At 42.3% G+C, this 18,499-nt stretch overlaps 2 long non-coding RNA genes across 2 annotated transcripts; both read right to left on the bottom strand.

Moving 5' to 3' along the window:
* Window positions 1–7,211: 7,211 nt before the first annotated feature.
* LOC310841262 lies at window positions 7,212–11,430 on the bottom strand. The gene is made up of 4 exons (XR_014562442.1): window positions 11,341–11,430; window positions 9,696–9,786; window positions 8,577–8,736; window positions 7,212–7,548 (listed from the first exon to the last, which is right to left on the bottom strand). It is a non-coding gene; the product is annotated as an uncharacterized lncRNA (long non-coding RNA).
* A 2,278-nt stretch (window positions 11,431–13,708) lies between these two features.
* Window positions 13,709–17,905, bottom strand: LOC310841237. The gene is made up of 4 exons (XR_014562429.1): window positions 17,821–17,905; window positions 16,937–17,041; window positions 15,885–16,002; window positions 13,709–13,908 (listed from the first exon to the last, which is right to left on the bottom strand). It is a non-coding gene; the product is annotated as an uncharacterized lncRNA (long non-coding RNA).
* Between the last annotated feature and the right edge of the window lie 594 nt (window positions 17,906–18,499).

Raw genomic sequence — 18,499 nt, 5'->3', positions numbered from 1 at the left:
TTCATCCTTCTTTTGAAAGCAATATTATAAGCCCCAAAGTTCATATCAAGCTGGGCTCACTGAACCAGGATGGTGTAGTGGTTAAGAGCTGTGGACTCGTAATCTGGTGAACCGGGTTCACTTCCCCGTTTTGACATCATCAGATACAATTGACAAAAACATTCAGCCTCCCTGCCTGCCTGCCACCATATAGACCTAAGAAGCTGATACATTAGTCAATCTGGTTCAGTATCTTCAACATGGACTGCTTTAGTGAGGAGTAGAGCCCCAACAGTAGATAAAGCTTGTAGGAATTTTCTCTAGGGTTGGGATTATCCATATTTACCACCTTCCGCCTTGGTTCCTTCCTGCACTTGAGACAATTTCTCCAACTGTAGTTGTCCAATTGCTTTCATGCTCACATATTTTAACTAACACATTGGTACTCGCTTTATTGGCAAACGCCCAATAGGTGATGCCCCGCTTCACCAATAATGCTTGAAACTGCAAGATCAGTTGGGAAGGGACTAATAATGTGATTGTTACCAATGACATTTGAACTGACCTTCACACTTGATCTCCTAAGCTGAAATATCTTCCAGTGGTGTATGATAAAGCTACATGGGGAGCACAAGCATAATGCCAGAATAGGTTGATTAACTATTCTCTTTCATGGGCATTGAGGAGCTGAAATAAGTTTTTTCTTCTTCTTCACAAAATGCATTTCTGTGAAATATCATGGTTTCCCTCCCTTTGAAAGGACAGGGCAAGGGGCAAAGGTGATTGCTTTCTTGACCTTTTTCTGAGCTTCCCATTGCTCAGGAAGGAATGGGATGCTGGACAAAATGGGATCTGAATCTGATTCAGTAGAATTCTGTAGACTGTTCTGCATTTTCTTTGTTGCTCATGAGCCAGGAGGAAGAAGACAATATGTTCTGTATGGTGTTTGTAGAAGTTTGCTGCTTGGGGAAAGAAACACCGAATGGTTTTCATGGTGGTTAAATGGTGTGTGCAGAGTCTCTGAGAGCATGTCAAACTTGTGGCATGTGAACAGTGTGAGCAGGAATGAAAGATTAATGATTATGTTTGTAGGTGATGCCAATAAAGGTTTGATGATGATGATGATGATGATTAATGGTTGGAATGGTGCACAATGGTGCAGTCACAATCATTTTTTTATTTTACTTTGAAAGGACTTCTTGACTTCTATCCAATCTGCTACCCAATGAAGCTGATGAGTGCACAGAGTGCATAATTCAATTAATTGAATTAATTTTATAATGAATGATTTTAGAGTGTTGTTTGTGCTGTACCTTTGTACTGTTTTATTGTTGTTAGCTGCCCTGAGCCCGGCTTTGGCTGGGGAGGGCGGGATATAAATAAAAATTATTATTATTATTATTATTATTATTATTATTATTATTATTATTATTATTATTATAAACCCTAGTCTCACAAGCTTCTCAGCTACTTTGCCTGCAAGAAGATAGCATTTTATGTTATTTTCTGCTGTGTCAAGTGATTGTACAATATTTTCTGGTGGACAGTCACTCTCAGAGAATTGAGGCAGCTGACACTCTCATCACCTTCTTCCTCTTTTTGGAGGCAAGTATTATGAACTCCAGAGTTCATAGCAAGGTAGATTCACTGAGCTTCACTGGCCTTGCTGATGTTCAGTTTAAACAGGAAGAATCAACCCACTAGCTGCAATCTCTGTAGGGTGTAGAACTTGCTGTCAATGGCTACTAGTCACCATTGCTCTGCTCTACCTCCACAGCTGGCGGAAGCAATACTTCTGAATACCAGTTGCTGGAAGCCATGAGAGGAGAGACTGCTTCTGTGCTCATGTTCTGCTTCCTGGTTTCCCACAGGTGATTGGTTAGTCACTATAAGGATAAGATCATGGACCAGTCCAGCCAGTGGCCTGATCCAGCAGGCTACACTCATGTTCTTATGTGATGCAATTTTCACATCTCCATTTCTTCAGTTGTTTCCTGCATTATCTGAATCATTCCCTCTCCTTTATCCACTTGTCTATAGACAGGCAATAGGTTTCAAAGGCATATATGCTGATCCTTCACTCATCTGCATGTATCTACCATCTTTATCTCCCAGTCTTCCAATGTAGGAAGTTCCTGCTGCTTCCATTTCTGGGCCAGGAGTATTCTTCCAGCCATTGTGGCATACATAAACAAATTTACATATTTTTTCTGAATTTCCTTTCCAATTAACCCTAACAAAAATACCTCTGGTTTTTTTTTATTAAAATTGTATTTAAAAACCTTTTTCAGCTCCTTGTATATTGTGTCCCAGAATGCTTTCAGAGATCTGTTAGTAGAAGTGGATGGTAAATTAAAGCTTAAAATTTTTGAAAAGCTGAGAGGAAAATTAACTGACTAGTTGCAGTATTACTAATTGCAAGATGTTTTTAGAGAGGACTATAAAAGTAATGGATTTGGAAGTATTAAATCAAAAATTGAGACAGAATTGCTGAGCAGAAAAAGAAAAATACTGTCAAAAATGTATAAGATATCATCTGCATGTATCTAAACAGTTTGCGAAGGTTTTTGTGGCTATTTCAAATCAGCAAGATCTTATTGCCTTGAAGCATTAGGTAGGGCAAATGCTTTGTATGTGTACAACATGGGCAGGGATACTTGAATCAAACCAGGTGGGATTCAATGAGATTTGCTTAGGATCATTCTACCTGCACAATTAGGGACGCGGGTGGCACTGTGGGTAAAACCTCAGTGCCTAGGACTTGCCGATCGTATGGTCGGCGGTTCAAATCCCCGCAGCGGGGTGAGCTCCCGTCTTTTGGTCCCAGTTCCTGCCCACCTAGCAGTTCGAAAGCACCCCTAAGTGCAAGTAGATAAATAGGTACCGCTTTATAGCGGGAAGGTAAACGGCGTTTCCTTGTGCTGCGCTACTGCTGGCTCACCAGAGCAGCTTCGTCACGCTGGCCATGTGACCCGGAAGTGTCTCTGGACAGCGCTGGCCCCCGGCCTCTTAAGTGAGATGGGCGCACAACCCTAGAATCGGACACAACTGGCCCGTACGGGCAGGGGTACCTTTACCTTTTACCTGCACAATTATTTCAGGTTGCCAGACAGAACCTCGACTCTCTTCTACCCCTGTGTGCTGTTCTGTGCTGTTTTCTCCAAGCAAATTTCAGGGACTGTGGGGTCATGTGGGTGGGGAGAGGGGAAGCCTGGTTGTGCTAGTGTAAGCCCTTGCACAGGTCTTCCATCAACAGGCTTTGTTTGGAGAATTCATTCCCCCACTACCAGCTCACTGACTCCTTCTAACATGCAGGCAAACAAATAATTGAAATACTGAGCATTTCTGTTTAGAACCTTCATTCTTACTGAAAATACAACATACAAAATTCTCATCACAGTTTCCAATATTTGAAAAATCAGAAAGGCATTCCTTCCACATACAAACAGCTTTGACACTCAAACATGCATCTCCATCTGTCATGGTAGCAACTCCTGAAAAAAACCCAAACCAAAACAAACAACAGAGAAACTGAAGCAAGGATCGCAAGTGGGTACTCGCTTGGTGTCAAAGTAAGGATCAGGCAGACTCAGCAATGGAGAATAAGAAGGTGAAGTTTATTGCCAGGCAATAAGGACGAAGTTTGGAATCTCTTCCAAAAGGAACTGGGACCCCGATTGACAGAAATCCAGAGGTCTTATACCTGAGCAGATCACAGCAAATCATAGATCATGAGACAATCATGAGGGACTCACAATATTGTCAGCGAGAATCAGCCAATCAGCAAGCTCTTGTCACGCTACCTGACCCTGGTCAAGCACTGGCCAAGCACAGGGTTCTAGTTCTGCTTTCCAGTGCTTCCAGTGATGCTCTGTCTAACCTTTCCCCTAGTTATGACAGGACAGGGAGTTTGGACATTTTGCAGTTTTGCTCTTCCTGTTCTGTGGATTAATTTAGCCTGTATCTGAGGGGATTTTGTACCAGAATCTCTGATTCACATCTTCCCCTTGTCCAGGGTACACAGATGTTTGTGGGGGAAAGGTCGGCTCCTAACTTTGCTGTTTCAAGCAGTTTGCAATTAGCTAAGGCACAGCTTCCCTTTGATTCAAAATGGATTATAAAATACTGTAAGCCCTGATTATGTGCAAACATATATGGATATATAATGAATATATTGATTACTGATAACTGATTATATGGATAGCATAGGGGTAGCCCTTCTTCCTTGCCTCAAAACAAATCCACCTCTCCAGCTTTTCCTCTACTAGGGATTTGCACAGGACTCCTGATCTTCCCTGTGGTCCCAGTTTTTGGTCCTCAGATGATGCTGATCTATCCTGTGTTGACTTGAGGACCACCCATTCTTGCAATCACGGGGGCAGGGCTAAGGGTTCTTAAAACACCCTTCTCACCAAGAAAATGTGAGCTTTGATTATGGTTAGGCATGGGAGTTATTTGCTAGTTGCCCTTTTTGGGGACTGATAATGAATTTTTGGGAACCTCTGGTCAACCTCTTTCATGCCTATGTGACACCATTGGGTGACTTTACTTCCTGGTGGAATTGTGTTTCATGCATTGGGTTTTGATGCCACTTAGCCCAATAAGAGAATTTAAGAAGAGCTTGGTGAAACACCCAAGGCATTATTGTTAACCTAACCCGGGTCCTGGGAAGTGGGGTCACAGAATGCATGTCCTGATCACACACCCAAGGAGGGAATGGTCTTAAGCATAATGACTTTCCTAGGATTATCTACAGAGTTTATGTCACAGAAAAGATTTGAAGAATAGAGCTCCTGTAAATTTTACAGTTACCACCAAAATGGCCAAGTGCTAGCTGTGACAGCCAATTCATGTGTATCTCAAATGGGCACAGTGCTATTGTACTCCTGTTTTGTTTCTGGGATTCCAGAAGGCATCTGGTTGGCCATAAGGCTGGGTGATATTTAGTTTTCAACTCCCAGATATATCACCAGCTAAACATTGTGATATATTGATATATCACAATGTCTGAAATAAAGATGGAGCTATGTAGAGGCACTGGGCAGCTTCAAGGATTTTCTCACATCAGGATTTTTTGCCGATGCCTGCTCTTGTGATTCATGGCAGAAGGCAGGGGAGAGTTAACAGGGGCTGCAGGAATCGAGAGAAGCATTGGCTAGCTACATGGTTTTCCCCACATTGTGATTTCTGCATCACACACACACACACACACACACCATGATTCACGATATATTGCCAGGTTAAAAATATTGAAACCTATATCAGGATAAAGAATTCTATATGGACTTCAAACTGGTCCAACCCTAACACACATCATGATCACAATATATTGCCAGATCAAAAATTATGGAACTGGTATCACAATATGGATTTCAAGCCAGTTTTGGACGATATATTGCCCAGCGCTAGTTTGCCACTGAGAGAATCAGATACTAGACTAGGTTGATCTTTGGCTGAATCCATAAAGGCTCTTCTTGTTTTCTTACCTGGGAGTGAGCACTGTAAATCGCTGCATTGCACTCTCTTAATCTACATATCACACAGAGCCCTTAATTTTGTAATTGTAATCCTATGGCAGCCATACTTACCAGGATTAGAAATTAGTACCAAAGCAAGGGCAGTCAAAAGGAGATGGCAGGACTTCATAGCTATGAGCAGGTAAACGTGTATGTTAGCTGTAACTCTACAAGAAAGGAAAGGAAGACTGAGAGGAGACAATGGGTCTGTCTTTTATATTGGACTAGCTGGGATTCCAGGGAATTGAACTGAATTGCAAATGTGCCCTCTCCTCCTAAAAAACAACAACACCAAAAACCATTGGACAGCATTCCCTGAAAACAATGAGCACAATGTGCAAAGTCCATTAAGAAGTGAAATATTAAAGGTGGTAGATTTTAAAGATGTAGATGGGTCCATTTAAATGCCCCGATGCTCCAACTGTAGCACATATATAGGGGTAAATTGTGCATAGAAATGCATATATTAATGAAAATAACATTAAAATGTATTATATAATGAATTCAGATTATCCTCCACCAGAGCCAGGGCCTTCTCAGTGATGGCTCTGACCTGGTGGAATGCTCTGTCCCATGAGACCAAGGGCCCTGCAGGATTTAACCTCCTTCCACAGGGCCTGTAAGACAGAGCTATTCCACCTGGCTTTCAATTTGAACTTAGCCTGATCTTTTATTTTCCTTCCTTCCTTCCCTCCCCCTCCCCTTTTTATGAAGATTACCCACTCTGGGATCCCACAGCTAATTCTCCCCTGGGCTCCTCGCTGGCCCAAATAGGCCTAATTTAGCCAGCTGGCTCTGGTGATCATCTAATGTTTATTGGATGAGTTTCCCCCCTAAATAGATTTTTGAATTTTGAATTTATTGTTATTCACGTTTTATACTGTATTTTATGCTGTTTTTTGTTGCATCAATTAAGTGTTTTAAATTTGTTGTTAGCTGCCCTGAGCCTGGTTTTCTGAACTGGAAAGGGTGGGATATGAAATAATAATAATAATAATAATAATAATAATAATAATAATAATAATAATAATTAATTATCATTGGGGATGTATGTGTGCAAAATTAGATACATGTCTACAGTTCAGTTTTTCCTTTTCTTTTAAATTACAATCTGCTATGGAAATGTAGACAACTCAAGACTGGAAAAATGCAAAACTGAGAGAAACCAAAATTGACAGGTTTACCCACTCAAATGTGTTAATAAAAAATTATAAATAATCTTGCAGCTGTATCTCTTCCCACCTCTTCCCAACAAGGCTCAGCTTTCTGAGGATGTGTTTTGCTTTGGGTACCTTCTGAAAAACTTCTCAATCAAGGATTTAAAAACTTAAAAAGGATTTAAAAAGGATTTTGTTTATCCAAGTTAAGATAAAGATACAGGAATATAAAAAAATGAGCATAAGATATATGAGGGAGAAACCTCTCCCCATCAATGACTTTTTCATAACAGGATTCATCTGGAATGACCACTTACCTGGGAGCGCTGGGGATTAGTAGTTTGAGGCCTGAGATAGCATAGACTAGGGTCATCTTCTGCCCTGAGTGGCCATGCTGGGGGGACAGCAATGCCTCCCGCCATGGCTGCACAGTTTGATGGGAGGTGCCCCATTCAAGCAGGCCCAATGGGTCATTCAGGTGACAGTAGGTGGGGGAAGAGTAGGGGGATGTCAGGATTTATGATTTCCCTCTCACACCAAGGACATGGCAAGCTGGCAGTTTAATTACACTTAGATTTATTAGTATTTACACAGTAGTTTCAGCCCGAGCTCACAGCTCAGCCATCTGCTGATGATGACGATAATGTTGAGCTCACTAAAGGGCAGGTTCTTCTCCAACAGTATCGCCTGAGCTCTGCGAGTGTGACTTTCTCCCGACTGAAGTGCAGAGTGTTTGAGGACTGGGACATTCACAGGGAAACCAAAATGCTTATTTACAAAACTATTGTACTACCAGCCTTACTATATGTTTGTGAAACATGGACCACTTATAAACACCATCTCCAACTCCTCGAAAGATTCCATCACCACTGAACTGATATCTGTTTTCCCCATATCTGAAAATAATGCAATAGAAACATTTTTTGCAGGCAACAAAACATTTCTCTCACACACAAGACCATACACACATTGTGCCCCACTCACAGAGATACACTCTTCCTATTTGTCCAAATGGACCTCTCTTACTCCAACTCACAGACTTCCTGTCCCACACATACATCAAGTCTAAAGTCATTCTACTATACAGCAAATCAGATGTTCCCACTGTTGTTGCAGTCCAAGCTGTGGTGTCCAGTGTTGCATCTTGTCTGGCTTTTGGAGATCAGTTTCAGTAAATGCACCCTGATGATGTGAACAGGGTATTTGTGGGGATGTGACTTGTGAAATAAAGCAGTTGATCAGGTGGCTCCAGGGCAAGATTAAAGCTTCCTTGCATGAGGGAGTGTTGACCAACCACTGCCTTATAGGACTAACACTGTAGGATGGGCATTGGTGCCTGTGAAGGGAATGGAAATAAGAAATTGAGTGATAATTATGCTGGGAATTATGGGTTTAATTTGCTTCCTGTATCCAGCAGTGGCTGACAAATAAGCGATTTGGATGGTTGGCTCTGACCCCCCTTTCCTTTATATGTCTTTTTAGAGTGATGTAAAAATATTGCTTGATTGAGTGATGGTGGCAGCTCCTCTTTTTGTAAATTCTTTTGTGCTATTATTATTTTTTAAGTGCATGTCCTGGTGGAAGCCATGAATATCATACAACATGACAGGAGAATAATTCTGCGAGGATTGGGGTAGGGGCGAAATGCAGCCAGCCTCCTGTGCATAGCTGTCAACTTTCCCCTTTTCTTGTAAGGAATCCTATTTGGAAGAAGGGAATTTCCCTTAAAAAAAGGAAAAAGTTGACAGCTATGCTCCTGTGTACCTGTGTTCAAGCCACAAACTTCTACCACATACAGCAGTTATCACAATGTCAAAGTAATAAAAATCTCAAGGAAAGCTAGGCAATATTTTTGGGAGAAGGAGAAGTAAACATTTGCATGAGTGAACACAGTTAATTCCTGGTACAGGGCCATCATTCTCACCTTTGGAGTTGTCATTCTCGTCCTGGCAATTGCAGATAGCAGCATGGCCAATATATTGAACACTTTCCAATAGGGTTAAAGGTCACAGGGCACTTGATAAATGCACACACACCGTTTATCTGGCGACATTGGCTTTGCTTGTACACATTAGCAGACGATCCTGTTTCCCCACAAAAAAAAAAAAAAAGGTTACTAGGGGAAACAATAACAAATAATCAGAGCCCAACATTCCTATGTTTCATTACAATTGGCAACATTGTCATTTCACAGTGCAGTGCTGGGAAAGAGACTTCCCCAGGGCTGGAAAAATCATGTGGAGCAAGATTGGAACTACCAGGCCAGATGGAACGCTGGACATCCTTAGATCAAAGCAGTTTCAACTCTTCATTTAGTCAACACTTTTCTAACCTTAATTCCCACAAGGAAGCCATCTTTTGTGCAACCTCACTGTATACAAGTTGTACAAGTGATAATAAAGTATTTCAATTACTGCACACACATTCAAGTGAAAAGCATCAAGATATCTGACTGTATGTAGGCCCTACAAGAATAGAAATCACCACCACCACCACCACCATCAACCAGGGCTTGAACTGGATAGGAGGATGTGCCTGTGCATGCCACCCCTGACGCCAGCCCTCCCCCATACAAGCCACACCTCCTCCATTCAGAGTCTTTAAGAAGGTTGGAAGGGAGCTTCTGCATGTGTTTGTCTAATGACATTTGGAAGCCCCTTGGTTAAGTCCAAGGGGATGCGAATGGCACTGTGGTATAAACCACTGAGCCTTGGGCTTGCCGAAAGGAAGGTTGGCAGTTCAAATCCCCGTTGCTCGGTCCCAGCTCCTGCCAACCTAGCAGTTCGAAAGCATGCCAAAGTGCAAGTAGATAAATAGGTTCCACTCCAGCGAGAAGGTAAATGGCGTTTCCGTGGTTCGCCAGAGGTTCGTCATGCTGGCCACATGACTCAGAAAAACTGTATGCAAGCAAAAACCTGTTTTCTCAGCCAGTAAAGTGAGATGAGCACCACAACCCCAGAATCGTTCGTGACTGGACTTAACTGTCAAGGGTCCTTTACCTTTACTTTACCTGATTAAGTCCAGAACTTAACTGATGACTTACCTGGACGAAACAAAAAGCCAAGGGCAAGAAAGAGAAGGTAACAGGTCTTCATGGCCATGAGAAGATGAAGACAGATGTTTGGATGGGAACTCTCTATCCCTAAAACAAGAGCCACAAAGAATAAAATATGGTGACTTCTCTCCAAAGCTGTTCATAAATTTAGTGGAAGAATGGTGACTGGTGGGATTGGTAGAACAGATGGCAGGCATCTAAAAGGTGGAATAGGCAGAATAAACCAATTCTCCATTTGTTCCCATTCTCCTCCCTGGTGAGTTCTACAAAGGTAACAATGAAACTACTGACAGCAAGGGCCAATTCTGGATTTGTTGTAAGTCAGAATACAGTAATGTGTGGGCTGTCTGCAGGCAGATATGGAAGTTTCCCATGCACCCAAATGGACGAGTCTCCACTACAACCAATTGTTGCATGTTGTGATGTTGAAGCTGCAGAATATTGAAGTATAACCATGGGAAGAGGATCAGAGTTTTAGCTAGAACTTTGAGATGTTCTTGAAACAGTCCTGATTGCTGTACTGGATAGCTCTCATAACAACAGACCGAAGTGGGAGCCTTCCCAGTAAGGCTGAAAAGCAGGCAGTCCTACTGATTTTGAAATGTCAGTTGCATGGTTTTTCTGCCCAGACATGCATGTGAGGGGTGTATTTGACATGGCTATATATTTGGATTAGGATGTGCTGAGTGTCACAGAGAGCGGATTTGTCAGGGAAGAAGGGAAATGTCTGTACATAACTCTGTAAGTTCAAGGAAGTATGAATGTTTATGGGACAGAAAATAGTGTGTGGCATTGAGAATGAGAGAGGGGGCTCCAAAAATGCTTGGCATTCACATTGGGAAGGCTGTATTCAGGTAGCCCCAATGGCCCAGACTCCACTGCTTGTGAGAACATGTGCTGGCTGACCTGGGTGTGGCCATTCATACATTCATCTTGGCAAAAACCTTAAAGGCTCTTTTGGTGTTGGGCAGTAAGTGCTGCAGAGATCTGGCACCTTGTTAGATAACTGAAGAGCTGTTAGTTAGTTAGTTAGTTAGTTAGTTAGTTAGTTAGTTAGGTTTTTTGTCTCTCAAGAAGATTGGCAGGGTTTTTCTTCTTCTTCCTGCCCTACAAAAGGAGGCAAGTTGAGTCAGAGGACATCAGCCAGGTAGGAATTGGGTGAGCAATTGGAAAGTGCCTTTAAAATGAGAGTAAATTACAAAAACTTGCCTTTCAGAGCTGTGGGAACTGAGAGTTAGGGTATGTGTCCCCTTTAGGGTCAACTTCAAACCCTACGCAAAAGTCTGGAGCCATGTGGGGCGAACCTTACTTCAAATCTGTTCACGTGTGGCTTCTGGGGCTAGATCATAGAAACACAGAATCTTAGAGTTGGAAGGGTTCCCAAGAATCATCTAGTCCACCCCCTACAATGCAGCGTTAAGTCGATGACTAAGCCCACACATATCACAGATCCTGTTCATTGCTGATCAGAGACATCATTAATGGAATATTTCGGGGAGTTGGAGATGGTGTTTATAAGTGGTTCATGTTCCGCAAGTGTACAGTAAATGGAAGACAATCTTACTTGGCTACGAGTGATCACCAGAGAAAGAAGAAAGATCCTGTTGTGTTAATTAATCAATTTTCCACCTACTTCACTCAACGATCTTGCATTATTTCATTATTCCAGGGTACTCTTACAGACAGATTTGAAGCAGGAGGCAAATGTTTCCTTGCTCTTGCTGGAGGGATTTATAGAGAGTGAAGGAAAGTAGAATTAGCAAGCAGTTCAGGACCAAAGAGCTTCTAGATAGGCACAAAATGCTAAAATGAAGAAAGTTAAAATGTTAAATGCTAAAAATGCAGAACGAACTTTTGCAACGAAGGAAGGGGAGGGAGAAACAGATCTCAGGTTGGTTTATGAATCCATGAAGGGGGGAAGATAGGAGCCAGTTGAAAATATTACCTCTCCTTGTCTGAGTGGCTTGCTGGTCTTGTGGTGGAGGCAATGGGGTGCCTCTTCAGCAACAGGAGGAAAGATAAAAAGAGAGGGGATGTGTTGTTTTTTTAATGCAAAACGTTGCTGACGAGATATGGTTAAGTGGAGGAAATGTCAAGCACTTTTCTTGGCTTCTAACTAAAAGCGGCTCTGATCCAAAGTACACAATGATATACGTGGGCAGCCATGATTCAAAGCACACAGTAGTATTGGTGGGCATCAGGAAGGGACAGGGTAGGAGGAAGGATGAAAGAAGAAAGAGGTCTCAGTGCAATCATTTGCCCAAGGACCCAACTTTTCTAAGGTTGGTTTTGTGCATAGCTCACCTGACCAGTTATTTTTAAAAGGGATCAGTCGCAAGGCAAAGACATGAAAGCACAGATTATATAGAATTCGAGATTATGAAAAAGCAATGTAGATGTTTGTCTGGGAACTTTATATCCCAATAAGAAAAAGCAATGGAAGTAAGCAGTAACACATTGTGGTGGTCACATGGCTACCTGAAGGAGCATCTCCACCCCCATCGTTCTGCCCGGACACTGAGGTCCAGCGCCAAGGGCCCTCTGGTGGTTCCCTCGCTGTGAGAAGCCAAGTTACAGGGAACCAGGCAGAGGGCCTTCTCGGTAGTGGCACCCGCCCTGTGGAATGCCCTCCCACCAGATGTCAGAGAGAAAAACAACTACCAGACTTTTAGAAGACATCTGAAGGCAGCCCTGTTTAGGGATGTTTTTAATGTTTAACAGATTATTGTATTTTAATATTTTGTTGGAAGCTGCCCAGACTGACTGGGGAAACCCAGCCAGATGGGTGGGGTATAAATAAATGATGATGATGATGATGATGATGATGATGATGATGTCCAAACCTCATGAACCAAGTTGCATGGAACTGGTAAGTGTGACATCAAAATATTAGGGAATGCACTGCTGCAACAATGTACAGTGGTAGCTTGGGTTACAGATGCTTCAAGTTACAGACGTTTCAGGTTACAGACTCTGCTAACCCAGAAATAGTACCTCGGGTTGAGAACTTTGCTTCAGGAGAACAGAAATTGCATGGAGGCAGTGGGATGCCCAATTAGCTAAAGTGGTACCTCAGGTTAAGAATAGTTTCAGGTTAAGAACGGACCTCCAGAATGAATTAAGTTCTTAACCCGAGGTACCACTGTATGTGCTTTTAAATTACAGTGTTACCCCAGGTTACATATGCTTCAGGTTGCATACGCTTCAGGTTACAGACTCTGCTAACCCAGAAATAGTACCTCGGGTTAAGAACTTTGCTTTAGGATGAGAACAGAAATCGTGCTCCAGTAGCGCGGCAGCAGCGGGAGGCCCCATTAGCTGAAGTGTTAAGAACAGTTTCAGGTTAAGAACGGACCTCCAGAACGAATTAAGTTCTTAACCCGAGGTACCACTGTATGTGCTTTTAAATTACTTTCATTTCTCAATCTTCTTCTTTCTTACTCAAGAATGGGGACATGGTTCACCCCTATAGTCTCTTTTTAAAGACTTAAATTGACTTCTTAGGGAGCAAGGTCTGGATACAAGTTTATTAATAACTTTTTACAAAGGACGTGTGGGTCCAGAATTGGCCTCGACAGTCACTTATGGACTTATTGTTAAAACTGTGTTTATGGAAGACAATCTTACTCGGCTATGAGTGATCACCAAAGAAGAAGAAGATGTCATAGAGGAACCCCTGAATATGATAGATCCCTTTAGGGAGGTATATATAATGAATGAAAAACAGATGCCCATAGCAATCCCAGAAGCATGACAGGCAGACTGCATGGCCTCCTTACATGTGGATGTTGATATTGTCTTGTGGGTTCCATATCTGGACATGAGATGCACCTACATCCACATCCCAAATGGGAATATGTCTCCCCAACTCATGGCCTGTGTAGTGCTTCCATTGTCCAAAAAATTGTATAGCAGACCTTTGGTGGCTTATAGAATTTGCATACAGACTGTCATACAATTTCACCCCATCAGTGTCAAACATAAAAGGAGACACAGTAAACTTTTGGACCATCTGCACTATAGTTTTTATTTTTTATTAATGCATGGTCTTTGAAGCTTTTACACCAAATTTGCTTTTGTGGTCCTTCAGCTGGTGGAAGAAACAACAACAATTCCTGGATAACGCTGGAGTTCAGGTAGGAGCTGATGAATCCTCAAGCCAAGTGGCAGCAGAGATGGACCCCATCATTCAGAGTCAAAACTAAAATGTTTGGAGATTATAAATTAATATTGACAAATTCACACATATCACACATTGACAAATTCACACATATTTCAGCAGCTTCTCTTTCCAGTCTATTTCTGAATTCCTTTGTAGTAAAACAGCTACTTTGAGATCTTGTATAGAATGTCCTGGGAGATTGAAGTGTTCTCCTACTGGTTTCTCTGTCTTGTGATTCCTGATGTCAGATTTATGTCCGTTTATTCTTTGGCGTAAGGTCTGGCCTGTTTGTCCAATATACAGAGCTGAAGGACACTGTTGGCATTTGATGGCATACACAATGTTAGACGATGAGCAATTAAATTGTCCCGAGATGGTATGTGTGATGTTGTTGGGGCCAGTAATGGTGTTGTCCGGGTGTATGTGGCAGCAAAGTTGGCATCTGGGTTTATTGCAGGCTCTGGTGCCAGTGTCCGTGTTAAGTCTGGTTGTAGTATTATTGTGGGTTAGGAGTTGTTTAAGATTGGGTGGCTGTCTGTAGGCAATGAAAGGTCTTCCTCCCAGAGCTTGAGAAAGAGAACTGTCATTGTCCAGGAGAGGTTGTAGATCTCTGATGATGCGTTGTACTGTTTTAACTTGGGAGCTGCATGTGATGACTAGAGGTGTTCTGTTATTTTCTTTTTTGGGTCTGTCTTGCAGCAAGTTCTCTCTGGGTATCAGTCTGGCTCTGTTGATCTGTTGTCTAACTTCATCTGCTGGGTATTTTAGTTCTAAAAAGGTTTGCTGTAGATCTCTTAGGTGAGAGTCTCTGTCTGTACAATTGGAACAGATACGGCTGTAACGTAGTGCCTGGCTGTATACAATGGACTGTTTGGTAGAAATAGAAATAGACTGGAAAGAGAAGCTGCTGAATTGCAACTTATCACCAAACTTAAAACCATGGAGAGACCTAGTCTGAACAAAGACATTGGATTCTTATCTCATTATACATGACAAAGCCATTTTTCACCTTCTCACCCCTTGCTTTTTCCTGTAAGACCTATTGCAGTCGTTAAGAGTCGTCAACAAGCTCATCACAGCTATCTGCCAATCACCCATTCCCACCACCCTTCTGAGTAATACCCCTCCCCACCTTCTCACTATATAGATGGGTCTGGTAACTTCTGTTTCAGTGTATCTGAAGAAGTGTGCATTGTCAATGTGTTTATTCTATCTGTGTTGAATGAAATTAACTGAGCCTCCCTCCCCCACAAACACTCAATCTCATTGCGCTCTATGTGCTTGTCCCACAACACACCAACCCCGAAAATCAGTTGCACTATATTATTTTCTGTTCATGAACTTTTAATAATAAAATTATATTTATTTAAATGTATCGCTATTGTGTTTCATGACCTCCCTGATTTTGTATGTGAGCTGGAACTCGTCTGTGACTGAAATAATAAATTCATTCATTCATGTATTTATTTAAATATTCTTTTGAACCTGAAAAGAAATAATTGTGAACAAAATATTATGAACATAATGAATAAAAGTCCTCTTATGCCCTACTTGCTAAACACGTAGAGAAATATATTTATAAGATCTTGACCCACCAGATTCGGCAGTGGGAGCAAAACAAAAATTCAAGCATAGGCACAATACAATGGTATTAGACTTCTCTTCTGTGCTCAGTCGTCTGAGAGCGGGCAATAAATTCCTTACTCAACTAATCAACATACCACAGATGCCCAAAAACTTTGTTGTTGCCATATTCTGCAGCGCTTCAAGTTTCCAAAGTCTCTTCTGTGCTAGCCCCCTTTGGAGCAAGTTGCAGTATTCCACCCTGGATGTAATTAAGACAGACCTGTGGCCAGATCTGATCTCTGCAGGGACAGGTGGAGATGGTGCACTGGCATAAATTGGAAAAATGTCCACCACTTTGGCATTTCCAATTAATTCACTCCTTTTGACATTCAAGAAATGCACCTTGCTTTTTTTGTTGGTTGGTTGGTTGGTTGTGGTATAACTCTCACCTTATGCAGCAACGTGTTGTACTGCATTCTCCAATGTCTTCATGTTCTTTCTCACAGCTGTCTTTGCAGACGCCACCCAATTCACCACATTTTCCCTCACCTATTACCTGAGCAAAGACTGTTCCTCCCAAAGAGAAAAAGAAGAGGAGGAGGAGGAGGAGGAGGAGGAGGAGGAAGAAGAAGAAGAAGAAGAAGAAGAAGAAGAAGAAGAAGAAGAAGAAGAAGAAGAAGAAGAAGAAGAAGAAGAAGTTACTAAGAATCCTTTTCTTTCCGTTACAACTAGTGAACTTGAAAACTGCATCTAGCTAGTTATCCAGTTGCTTTCTTTTCCTCTTGGCATCATTCCATCATCTGATTGTTGGGCCTTATTGCAAATTCTGTTTTTCCTAAAAACAGTATAAACAAGGGATAGAGAACCCCAAGGACTGTGGTACAGAACGACGGCTTGTGAAAAATGCTCTCACTGTTGCCAAGGGAAGTTGTTTCCCCATGTCTAGTTGTCATGAAGGGGCAATTATATATTTTAAGGTGGGGGTCACAGTTGGGGAGACCAGCACACTGAGACTTCCCTCCAAGTTGCACCCCATCCAGCTTCTGTTGGAGGCTTCTATTGCCACCAAAAGCAACATTTTCCTAAATTCAATTGCCATGCAGAACACAATTTCTAAGTGGGGCAGTGGTGCTTCAACCTGTCATGGCTGGCCCAAGACCTGTCGGCACCTGAAGCATACCATGAAAAGGTACCATCACCCACTAGGGAAGAAGGGGTGAATGAAAGGAGGAAAGAAAATCTACATTGGGAACAACTGGAACAAATACATAGTTGTGTTTAGCCTAGTCATTTCAGTGTAAAAGTAGCAGTCAATGGCCCAACAACTAGCCATCTCCACAAAGGGAATTGTTTCAGTGGAAGAAGCCTAGGGAGTTCTAGGAGAATATGAGCAAGACAGGGAAGTTAGATCCCCAGCAGTGAGCTGCATGCAAACACATTTGGAATACTGTGTACAGCTTTGGTTGCTTAACCTCAAAAGGGAGCTGGACTAATATCTTACCTGGATCAGCTGAGAGGATTAAGGCAATGGCAAGAAGGAAATAGTAACAGGTCTTCATGGCTTTGGTTAGGCAAAGGTCGGTGTTTAGCTAGGAACTCTAGATCCCTAAAAGAAGAGATGCCATGACTGAAACAGAATATTTATAGCACTCTGAAAATTGCAAGGGACCCATCTATTTAAGCTAGGGCTGAGCTCACATTTCACAATAATAAAAAAATCTGATGAGGGTGGTTCCTCCTGAAAAGTTGTGAAATAGCCTCCCAAATTTCACCCCCCATGAATTTTGGGGGAAAGATGAGGCTCTAACTTGAATAGCATTTACCGAACAAGAAAAAAAAATATATTCTGAATCTCAGAAGTCAGAACAGCAAGAGGGATCGCTGCGCAGTGAAAGCTGTTCTGGCTTCTGTGATAGCTGTGCAACCTGCATTCACTCCATAAGACGCACACACATTTCCCCTTACTTTTTAGGAGGGAAAAAGTGAGTCTTATAGAGCAAAAAATACGGTACTTTTATTGTACTCCATTCCCTGCCCTTGGAAATAGGGGCCCCTATTTGACGTTTCATTAGCAAAAATTGCATGACTGCACCCCCAATGCAGTAGTGAACTTTGGGCTTTATAGTTTCAGCAGCACCCTGTGCAACATTCATTCCCCACCTCCCGCCACTTGCTTTCCATTGTCACTTGTTCATCATTGCTGCAGTGTCCCCTGTGGCACCCTCTTGGTCTGGGGCCCAGTGCAGGTAAACCAGTCACATGCCCTTAAATCTGCCTCTGCCCAAGGAAGTCAAAATAGCCCAGCCCCAAACCAGCCCATGAAATTATGGGTGAAAATCTGCTGTTATAATAAGGAGAAGATCTACTCAAATTCCCTTCACTCACCAGTTTCACTACAATTCTCGATCAGTGTGACTCTTCCTCAGGTGCAAGGGGTCTTGGAGGGAAATGGCAGCGAAGTTCTCACTCTGCTAAAATCCAATCCCTCGAGTGCATCCTTTTTATAGCTACTTCACAGCAGTTACAGCCTTCCCTCTGGAACCACATGATCCAAATCTCCACAGAGGATTGGCGCTCCCTGCCTGAGGCATAAAGATCAATTCTGAAGCTCTCACAAGTGCTCCAGGCAAGAACGACCCCTTCACAGGATGGTACAACTGCAACATTCTCTCATTTTGACACTGATATCTCCTCAGTCTCTGCAGAGAGCACATGAGATGCTATAAAACAGGCATGTCCAACTCCCAAGAGACTGCGATCTACTCACAGTATTAAAAAACTGTCAGTGATCTATTTAGGGAGCTTAAGTTGTTGAGCTTCTTTTGGGGTGGGTTGTAGTGGATCACAGAAGGTCCAAAGATCAACCAGGATTGACCAGTAGATCAAAATTGACCTCTTGGACATGCCTGCTATAACAGCTTGCACTACTTGCCTCAGGTTATTACTGTATTCATCCCAACGTGAAGGATAAAATTATACTGATGGGTCCCAGAGATTGGCCTCAAAGTCCAGGATACTGTGGACTTGCAACAGCATAGGCTGTTGCAAGCTTCCTGGGGAAACA

The sequence above is a fragment of the Podarcis gaigeae genome (assembly GCF_964106915.1).
Source record: "Podarcis gaigeae genome assembly, chromosome: 3".
Classification (NCBI taxonomy): Eukaryota; Metazoa; Chordata; class Lepidosauria; order Squamata; family Lacertidae; genus Podarcis; species Podarcis gaigeae.
Note: the sequence above shows the minus strand (reverse complement) of the source record. Positions and strands in the feature narration are given on the sequence as shown.